The following is an 8,707-nucleotide window of genomic DNA, read 5'->3' on the forward strand; positions in this document are numbered from 1 at the left end:
TGAAATGTGAATGCAAACCAATGTTGGCTGTCAGGGTGTATCGGTATCGAAAAGAATGCATTGCTGATATCTACCACAGAAAAATATTTCTGCTGAGGTTTCAAATCATTCAACAGGGTGTGTAGATCCAGCACCATAGGTGCCCTTGGTATTACTGTGTCATTTACAGCTTGTAGATCTTGGACCATACGTCATTCTCCGTTTGCTTTTCTAACAGGAAATAAAGGCATGTTACATGGTGAATCAGGTGATTCCACCAGTACTCCTTCCTTAAGTAAAGCTGCTATAATAGGTTTGATTCCTACCTCTGCATCTTTTCTCAAGGGATACTGTCTCTTTTGTGAACTAAATGCTGACTTTGGCGTAATAGTAACTGATCCCGCTGTACGAATAAGCCCTACATCTGATTTGCCTGTTGACCAGAGAGTTTCTGGTATGCCTTGTAAGGCATCTTCTTCCTCTTCTGATAAGAGTGCTAATCAGCTGCCTTCACTTGACTGCAAGTGTACAGCTGGATGTGTCTGTGTTATCCAATTTAACTTCTGCTTTTGTACTCCCTGTTCTGACAGTTCTAGCTCTGTCTGTTTTTCCCACCTGTGTCATTTACAGCTTGTAAATCTTGGACCATACGCCCATTTCACAATTTTGTCCTTAGTTAAGCTTACATGTGGTAATCTATTAGATTTATAAAGTGCAAAGAATTCCTGGGGTAATGAACAGCTAACTACAGTGTTCCCTTCCATATCCCAGTACAGATTACGCAATACTAATCTGTTTGCATGGTTTCTAAATAACTCTTGTTCATATTCCTTGTCAGGTCCTGGTGTGTTACAATAATACAGAGTACAGTGCAACAATTGTTGTTTGTCAGTGTCAAGGGAGGGGAACTTGCTGATGGCTACATTCATCAGCTCTTCGGTTACTGCCCCTGGACCAGTCGTAACTAAGTCCTGGCTGTACCAATAAAATGTTTCTCCCTCCGATCGCACTGCAAAATTATCAGTTTGTCGCTGTGCTTCCATACCCTGCATAGTTGAAACTACTGCTATGCCAAATAGCTGCATAAGGTCTCTGCTCAAAAGGTTTACTGGGCATTTTGCAGAAACAACAATTTTGCTTTTCTGGGTTAACCCTGAAACAGGATCAGTTATCGCAACGTTATGGGGAGAGGGGCTCCCGATACAGCTGTCCATTAGCTGCTTTCACTAATATGTAATCAGGTGACTCTGAATTCTCTGGTAGTTTGGAGGGGTGTATCAGGGTCCGTGAGGCCACTGAGTCACACAAGAATGTGACTTCCCTCACCTCTACCAGGAGTGTAACTTCTGGTTTTGTGTCTGCTAAATAGAGCTCCAAGCTTAATAAAGCTAAGTCTAAAATATCATTTTCTTCACTATCTGTGGCTTCATGCACTTCCTCTATTCCTTCTGTCACATCCTCTACTCCCTCTATCACATTTGCATTTGTCTTTTCTTGGCTACTCTCTTCTAGTGATTCCTGGTTATCATATAGTCAGTCCTCACCCTCCTTGTCTTCCATAGTTGCCTTCTTGTTTTTCTTGCAATCCCTTGCTAGGTGTCCCTTCTTACCACATTTAAAGCACACCCCCTTTTCTTTCGCCCTTCAAAGTCCTCTGATCGTTGATCAGACTGTTTATTTCCCTGGGCATTTTTCTTGCCCTTTTTCCCGGACTGTACTACATAAACTTCTGCTCCATCTTCTACAGAAAATACTTGGGCTTTCTTTTTCTTTTTACTGTTAAAATGCCTTTCGGCATGTCTAGCATATTCAAGTAGTGACTGTAGTCTACTTGTACGATGATCTACCATATGCTTTGTAATAAAGCTGCTTATAGGCAAAATACTGCCTTTTAAAAATGCATTCTTTAACTGCTGCTCATACGGGGAATCATGTGTTTGATCTTCAGATACCTGCATTCCACAATGGTTATTAAAACACTCTAATAATCTAGCATAATATCTGTCAACAGTTTCACCTTCTTGTTGGATGCATTGATTAATGCAAGTCCAGTCTGCCCTAGGTTTCCATTTCTCAGAGATTCGGTCTGTAAGACCTTTCACTCTGTTGTCTAATTCTGCGCTACTATGTGGGAGGGGTCTGTGTTCTGCATCACGGGGATTCCAGTTGCCACTGATCATGTGCCAATCTGGTCCTACGATTTGTCTGACTACTTTTTCTACTTCCTCTCCATTGAAGTTATAGCTTAACTTCATGCCTTTTAGGTCTTCTAAAAATTTTCTAAAACTAACTTTTGGATGGGGAATTCCCTCAGTGGCTTTCCGGATATCTTCCGGTGTCCACGGTTTGTATACTAGGAGAGTTGGGTCCTGTCCTTCTTGTCCTGCCTGAGGATTTGGTAGTTCTATTAGTGGGCACATTTCTTCCTCACTTAAAGGCTGTGAATTTCTATTCATTTGATACAACTCAATGTCCCCTTTTGAGTTTCCTGCCCGTGTTCGAGACCTTGTCTCGATGGGATCTCTAACAAACGGTTTTGCTTTTGCAGAAATAGCTGGATATTGTGGGGTGGACCAGCTTGCCTGCTTGCTTCGTATTCTGGTAAGGGAAGCGGAGGGGGCAGAGGGGCCGATGCTATTACTAAGTTATTATCCTCTTTATCTAAAAACATTGCTTTCAAATTATTACTCTTTTGTTCTCTACGGTTTGCTTCCTCAATCCACCTGTGTGCTTGAGGAATTCCTAATTGACGTTGCTTTTTTACCCGACCTCTGGAATCAGTTTTAAGCTCTTTGATAAGTTTAATGAGTGAGGATCTTTCTAATTTACCATCAAATTCATACTTATTAACCCATTTTGAGTAGTATTTAACATTATCGGTACATTGTAATTGCATAAATTTTGCATCTTCAGTTAACGGCGAAGTTTGGGATCTTTTCGTGCACTTATTTCCCATTTTATTTTAACCTTTGAAATGTTACGTAACCCTTCTTGTTTTTACGTGGTACCACAATTTCTCTTTTTCACAGTCTATCTAGAATAACTGCCTACCTATTCTGTTTCCCTGATCTATGACAAGACTGCAATCTTCCTGTCCCTGACTTGTACAAGACAAATCCCCTGACAGACAATGCACATCAAGTCCCTGATCTAAAACAGAAAAAGGTAAATCTCACCTTACCTGAGCCTCCGTGATTGATCGTCTAGTTTGAGGTAAACCCGCCCTTCAGTCGCAGATCAGAACAGTGGCTGGCCTCTTTTGGACGACAATTCAGTCGGAGGTCTTTTCAAATAAGAACCGATGTGGTTTCTTCCCCGTACGGTTTCAAGCCACCTGGCCTGTCTGATCTGGTCAGAGTGGAAGTTTCCAGTCCGAAGGACCAATCTGTCAAAGGAAAAACTTAAAAGACCAATACACGTAAGGTTCAGGTTAAGGCACTTTAATTCTTGTGGCAAGGAGACAAAAACATGCATGCAAAAATACAGAGTTTGTCTAACTAAATCAGGAAGTGAAGCCATTCTTATACTATTCTTACAAGACATTGCCTACTGAAGCTGACATAGTAAATCACAAGTTTACAATATTGTTTCATAGCAGCTGTTTGTCCATGAATTTCTGCTGACATGACATAACATTTCTAAATCCATGAGAAAACTTTGGAAAAACAACATGGCCTTGGAGACCGGTAGCTAGTTGCAATTATTTCTACAATGCTGTGTTACATTTCAAGGTACTCTACTCATTCAAGCACAAAGCAATCACAGATTATAGTTCATATTCTTCAAGCGTTTTTGTTCTACTTTATCTATCCTTCCTGCAGCTGTGTATGTTCTCATAACACAGACATGGCTAATTGTCTAAGTTTAATAACATTATAGAAAGAAGTATTGTTCTATTCATTATTTTCCTAACCAAGCAGAAAATCATCTGCTTCTCAGTACATTTCCTAAGACATAAACAAGATTTTAGCTGTGCTGACAGAAATACAAGGTCAGAAAGCATTTGCCACTAACATAGATTTGTTCAACATATAGCAGAATAAATGTATTAACCCTTTTGGGCTTCTAAAAAGCACAAATATTGTTAAGCATCTTATAGTCCTGGTGCTTGTTTGCTTTATGTATCTACAAAGTTGCATTACTTAGGTTCATAGGTTGGTACTAGGCTATCGGCCCTAGGGCTTATACAAGCCTAGCCATAACAATTCCCTGGCTATTTCTTCCCACACTATTTACTTCCCTGGACCCCTGTGGTGAATTTATTTTCTTCCATCCAATCGTCAAGGTTCCTTTTGAAGAAGGCCAAAGAGGCACTCTGCTTGACATGTATGGACAGTCTATTCCAGAGTCTGGGGAGTCTCTGGGTCAGGAACCTATCCTTCCAGCATGTTTTGTTTATTGTGATGACAAGGTTTAGATCCCTGGAGCATGTGGCTCTGAGGGATTGGGATTTCTTTAAGTGTAGCATGTCCAACAGCTCTGGGTTTTACATGGCCTTGTATGTTAAGCAGAGATTGCCTCTGAGTAGACAATATGCGACACAGTATAGCTGGAGTTTTTTAAGACGGTCAGTGTAGGGCATCTGTTTAGGCCTGTGATTCTTATAGTGAGGTATTTCTGTGGCCTTTCCAGTTGTTGCAGATGTCTTGAGATGTACATACCAAACGGAACATTGTATTCTATAATGGGTCCAATGAGGGATGAGTACAGTGGGACAATGACCTCCTTTTTTCTGGATGAAAAGCACTTAGTGATGAGGTGTGCCACATAGAAGGATTTCCTGACTGTTGTGGTGATGTGGTTATCGAAGGTGAGATCACTGTCCACCTGTGTCCCTAAGTCTCTTATCACACTTTCGGTGTTTAGTGTACTGCCACCTATGTGGTAATTCAAGGGTACATGTTTTTTCCCAAAGGGGATAACTATACATTTCTTGGCATTGAGCTTGAGCACATGGCTCTGGCACCAAGCATCTGTTTCTGTAAGGCCCTTTTGTAGAATATCCACATCATTTGGGGATTCAATAATGGCTCCCAGTTTGCAGTCACCTGCAAACTTTGTTAGCCAGAGTCCCTTAGTGTTGGCCTGTACTTCAGAGAAGTAGATGCCAAACAAGAGTGGTCCCAGGACTGAACCCTGAGGTACACCACTTGTCACTTGTCTAGAGCTGGATTTGGAGTTGGCTACTTTTACAGTGTGGGTTCTTTCAGTAAGCCAGTTGGCAATCCATTGAGTGATGTAGGGATTAATGCCCAGCTTAGTAAGTCTATCTATGATTCCAGAGTGGGGTATGGTGTCAAAGGCTTTGGCGAGGTCCAGATAGGCTGTGTGGACCGCCTTACCCTCATCCATGGCTCTGGAGACTGATTCAAAGAAGTCAATCAGGTTCAGGAGACAAGCCCTTCACAAACCCAAACTGGGTGGGGTCTAGTGTTTGAAGGTTGCCAATGTCTTTGTTTATACGTTCCATGATAATACATTCCATGGCCTTGCAGATCAGGCTCATCAGACTGATGGGGTGGTAGTTCCCAGGATCCAAGGTGGAGCCCCACTTGTGGAATGGGATAACTGTAGCTGTGTGCCACTCAGTGGGCATGAAGCCTGAGTTGAGGCTATGATTAAACATGACACTTAAGTGAGGTGCCAGTTCATTTTTTAGTTCATGTAATACACAGCCTGGGATGTCATCTGGTCCCATGGATGTTGTATTTTTAGCTTTGGAGAGTGCGCTTTTTACCTGTGTGGCCATTATTACCAGAATTTGGCAATCTTCCAGTATTGAGATGGGACGTTTAGGGGGCGAGAAGGGAGTGAAGTTGGCACTGAATTGATCTGCCAGGATATTGGCAATATCCTTGGGATCAGTATATTTAATGCTATTCTGTGGTAGCTCAGAGCAGATCTGAGTATTGCCATTTAGATTCTTGACATAGTTATAGAATGCCTTGTGGTTGTCTTTGGAATCTTTGGCAATTTTATTTTCATAACTAGCTTTGGAGGATTTTATGAGGGATATTAGCTTCTTACTGAGGCTGGTAAGGGAGTTTTTTGCATCCTGGGATTTTCCTCTTTTCTGCAACAGTTTCTTCCTTTTGTTGTAAAATTTGTTTATGGCAGGGGCCACCAGATTGGCTTCCTTATTTTGGAGGAGAGTATCTTGGTTCTATTTGGGATGGCACAATTCATGCTCATACAGTACCTTAGTGAAGGATTCAGCAGTTGAACTTTCAGTTCCCGTCTGCATAGGTGTCATGAAGTTTGTCACTTCTGACTTGAGTAACATGACGTTGGCTTTGGAGAAGTTTTTTATGGAGGTTTCCTTACTGGGGGGTGGTTGTGGGATCTGGATGTTGCATAGCTAATAGTATCTATCACATGATCAATGTAAAGATATCATAAATGTTTTGCATCCAATGGACGATTCTGCAGGTTGACAATATACCTACAGCTATGGACATACTGCCACATTACATGTACATACTGCTATGAGTTATTTCTGCAGAGCTTAAAATAGCATATGACTCACATGAACATAACACTGCTGGTGTTCTTTGTCATAGTTTTAATGTTTCTTGCATTTCATAATAGTATGTATTATTGCTCCATGCAGGTTTATTATTCACATCAGTTGTTACAAACTGAGCTAAGCAAGATTTGAAGCTGCCTCTCAAAGTTGCACATTGTCAAAGGCTTTGGACAGGTCTACGAAAAATGCTGAGGAAAGAATATTTTTGTTGCGGTTATTATTGATACAGTCAGTAAAGGATAGTAAGGCTGTGGTAGTACTATGGAATGGCCTAAAACCATGTTGGCAGTCAGCTAGAAGATTGTGACTAAGTAGATGGGTAAGTAATTGTTTGTGTATGCATTTCTCCATAATTTTTGCAAGTGGAGATAGTAATGCTATGGCGGAAGTTGGAAAACTCAATGGAGTCTCCACCTTTGAAAAGAGGAATGATGTGTGAGATTTTCCAGAGTGATGGAATAGTGCCTTCTTCTATGGTTCTATTAATCAATATGGAGATGGGGTAGGCAATGGCGTTTGCTCCAATTTGCAGGTATTCAGCTGGTAGTTTATCAGCTGAGGGGGTGGAAGGTTTTAATTTCTGTAACAGGGCAGAGATGTATGAAGTGGATATAGGTTTGAGGTGGAAAGGGGGGGAGTGGAGGTAGGAGTGGGAAGTTTGGAGGTATCAGGGTTTTGTTGATTAGCTAGATTAAGTATAGCAGAAGTAAAGAAGGTATTGAAGGTATTAGCTGTTTGCCTTGGGCAATCAGGATTAGAACCTGAAGGATTAGGTGTAGCTACTTTTCCAGGGGATATTTGTGTATTGATAGAAGACCAGAATTTTTGTGATAGGTGAGGGGATGATTGTTGCAATTGAGTATAAAAGTTCTTCTTATCTTGTAGAATAGCTTTTTTTGTCATATTTCTTTGCTGTCTAAAAGATTGGTGGTCAGTTAGGTTTTTTGTGTTACGCCATTTTGCCCAGGTTTTATTTCTACTAAGGATTAGCTTCCTAGTATTTTTTGAGAGCCATGGGGCTGATTTATGTATCTACAAAGTTGCACTACTTAGGTTCATAGGTTGGTACTAGGCTATCGGCCCTAGGGCTTATACAAGCCTAGCCATAACAATTCCCTGGCTATTTCTTCCCACACTATTTACTTCCCTGGACCCCTGTGGTGAATTTCTTTTCTTCCATCCAATCGTCAAGGTTCCTTTTGAAGAAGGCCAAAGAGGCACTCTGCTTGACATGTATGGACAGTCTATTCCAGAGTCTGGGGAGTCTCTGGGTCAGGAACCTATCCTTCCAGCATGTTTTGTTTATTGTGATGACAAGGTTTAGATCCCTGGAGCATGTGGCTCTGAGGGATTGGGATTTCTTTAAGTGTAGCATGTCCAACAGCTCTGGGTTTTACATGGCCTTGTATGTTAAGCAGAGATTGCCTCTGAGTAGACAATATGCGACACAGTATAGCTGGAGTTTTTTAAGACGGTCAGCGTAGGGCATCTGTTTAGGCCTGTGATTCTTATAGTGAGGTATTTCTGTGGCCTTTCCAGTTGTTGCAGATGTCTTGAGATGTACATACCAAACGGAACATTGTATTCTATAATGGGTCTAATGAGGGATGAGTACAGTGGGACAATGACCTCCTTTTTTCTGGATGAAAAGCCCTTAGTGATGAGGTGTGCCACATAGAAGGATTTCCTGACTGTTGTGGTGATGTGGTTATCGAAGGTGAGATCACTGTCCACCTGTGTCCCTAAGTCTCTTATCACACTTTCGGTGTTTAGTGTACTGCCACCTATGTGGTAATTCAAGGGTACATGTTTTTTCCCAAAGGGGATAACTATACATTTCTTGGCATTGAGCTTGAGCACATGGCTCTGGCACCAAGCATCTGTTTCTGTAAGGCCCTTTTGTAGAATATCCACATCATTTGGGGATTCAATAATGGCTCCCAGTTTGCAGTCATCTGCAAACTTTGTTAGCCAGAGTCCCTTAGTGTTGACCTGTACTTCAGAGAAGTAGATGCCAAACAAGAGTGGTCCCAGGACTGAACCCTGAGGTACACCACTTGTCACTTGTCTACAGCTGGATTTGGAGTTGGCTACTTTTACAGTGTGGGTTCTTTCAGTAAGCCAGTTGGCAATCCATTGAGTGATGTAGGGATTAATGCCCAGCTTAGTAAGTCTATCTATGATTCCAGAGTGGGGTATGGT

This window comes from Protopterus annectens, chromosome 3.part0, assembly GCF_019279795.1.
Source record: "Protopterus annectens isolate FY-2018-M chromosome 3.part0, PAN1.0, whole genome shotgun sequence".
Lineage (NCBI taxonomy): Eukaryota > Metazoa > Chordata > Ceratodontiformes > Protopteridae > Protopterus > Protopterus annectens.